This window comes from Elaeis guineensis, chromosome 6, assembly GCF_000442705.2.
Source record: "Elaeis guineensis isolate ETL-2024a chromosome 6, EG11, whole genome shotgun sequence".
In the NCBI taxonomy this organism is placed as follows: Eukaryota; Viridiplantae; Streptophyta; class Magnoliopsida; order Arecales; family Arecaceae; genus Elaeis; species Elaeis guineensis.
The window spans coordinates 55,981,356-55,983,810 of record NC_025998.2 but is presented as its reverse complement, the minus strand read 5'-3'; the positions used below and the strand labels follow the sequence as shown (position 1 = coordinate 55,983,810).

Here is a 2,455-nt window from a genome sequence, read left to right as displayed (position 1 = left end):
TACCAACTACATAGCACTTGATAGTCTTCTTCAGAAGAAAACAGCTTTACGTTAGATGTTTGTTAGTACCGAGTGGCAAGAGAGCAAATATGCGCTGATGGAAGTCATATGGAGAACTTGATAATGAGTCAGTCATTCTGACAGTGGGCTGAGAAGGTAGTGAAGGCTATTAAGCCATTATATGAGGTGCTTCGCACCATGGACAGTAAAAGATACCCTCAGATGGGCTTCTTAGATTACATGATGGAGAGGGCAAAGAAACAGATCAGTGAGAATGATTCGAAGTATGCTCAAGAATTCATTAACATCATTGAGCACCATTGGGACTATCAGATGTGTAGAGATTTATATCTAACTGGTAAGCATGAATTTAAAAATATTTTAAAATATATTTTCTTATACTTGTAAAAGTGTACTTAATCAGTTATGAAATGTATCTGCAGCTTATTATTTGAATTCAAAATTTCAGTATACCATTTTTGGGATAGATATGGATAATGAGCTTCTTGCTGCTCTTCATAATGTGATATATAAGATGGTGTCCGATCCAGAAATTGCATTGTTGTATCTGCAAGAGGTATACTAGTTTAAAACAGATGTGATTATTCAACTGAATTTGATCTGTACTCAACGATATATTTATAAATTTAATAAATATATTTTTTTACAGACGAAATAGTTTAGAGAGGGATCAGATAGCTTTGGAGTCCCATCAGCTGTCGTAAGCAAAAAGCAGATGAATTCAGATAAATTACATATCAATAATGAGCAGCATAGATAGATATGTAATTTTGCTTAATAATATCATAAAATTTGATATATAATTTTGCCTTTGCAGCTGAATGGTGGATTCATTTTGCAATGTCCGTAGAATATTTGAGAGATGTCGCTGTCCGTATTCTTTCTCAGATGATCTCTACTAGTGGCTGTGAGCATAATTGATCGACTTTCGTCTTTATCCACAGCAAACAGAAAAATCATCTGATACAAAAATACCTCAATGATCTTGTACATGTTCACTATAATCTGAGATTGAGGCTAAAATACATTCAGGAGGAAGTACAATTGAAGTACATTGATTCGACACTAGATGATTATGCTGACGAGGACGACGATCCAATCATCAGATGGTTTACAGGTCAGCAGCAGGAGCCAGAACTTGATGAGCCGGAGTCTCCTCCACGACCAGCCAGTGTGGTAGCTAGGGAGATCAGGGTGGATCCAGGACAATGGGCAGAAAGAAATATTCTATACAAGGTTCCAGCTGATCAGCCACAGCTTGAGGGGACACAGAGGATTCATTCATCACATGACTCAATGTCCGATACATCCTCACAGATGTTCGAGTGACAGATGTTTAGACGAGGTCAGCAGTCAGTAAGAAGACATCCATCCTCCAAATCACAGGAAACTCAGTCATAGAGAGGTACAGAAGGAAAAAAGAAAAGACAGTTGCACGTACGTCACTTTCGAGAGTACAGGAGCAATCGGGCTCAGATTCAGAGACCACAGAGAGTGATGATGATACTGATAGTGTAGTCATAGATCTGATGATCAGGGAGAAAATGGAGGATAGAAGATCACTGTTTATGAGACACAACCACAGGGTGATATTCGATTCACCGATGAGTCCCTGTTTACACATACTACACAAAATAGAGACCATGGTGGACGAGTCGGTAGAGATCGTGGAGAGTCGATTTCATATAGACGATGGACTCCTAGAGGTCGTCCAGCACACGATGCAGCTGCAGACGATCTTGCACGTGAAGTAGGATCCATGGATGTATCTGGATCATCCTTACATTATGGATCTTATTATCCACAGCTACCTTATGATCCATATAGGTATGGTGCATCCGAGGCATCGTCTTCTAGTGATTACTATCCTATGCAGCCTAGAGCATCTTATGGATCAGATTTTGCTACCGGCATATTCGGATGGGCTCCTCCATAGCCATACCATCATTCTAAAGATACTTCTCAGAGCCAGAGTTTGAGTGAGAGATCTGAGATATCTTACAATCCAGAGAGGATACCTTATGGGATGAATATTCAAGAGTACAGTACATCTTGGTTAGAGGATTGGACTGATGTTTCTTCAGATTATGCTAATGATTCAGATATCTACGAGCATCACAAACACTCGACGAAAAATTAGATGTAGAGCAGATCTTGAGGTTAGTACATCATTCTTTATACTTTGTACTTTAAAAATTTAGATATATTTTAATACACAATTATATATATATATTTTAATTTTAGGATGATATAGTTGAAATATAATGTAAATAAATAATATATTTAAAATTTTGGATCAAGAGTCCCTGTACCACTACCAAACTCAAAAATTGAATCCAAATATGTCAATAATATGCAATATAATGTAATTTTGGGGTTGTATTTATCAATTAATAACTTAAACAAAAAAAAAATGAAACAAAAAAAAATTGTA

The 2,455-nt window shown here is 37.0% G+C and overlaps 2 pseudogenes; both read left to right on the top strand.

The window, feature by feature from the left end:
- The first annotated feature begins 490 nt into the window (after nucleotides 1-490).
- On the top strand, nucleotides 491-1,350 carry LOC140858805 (uncharacterized; annotated as a pseudogene).
- A 3-nt stretch (nucleotides 1,351-1,353) lies between these two features.
- On the top strand, nucleotides 1,354-2,161 carry LOC140858804 (uncharacterized; annotated as a pseudogene).
- The last annotated feature ends 294 nt before the right edge of the window (nucleotides 2,162-2,455 follow it).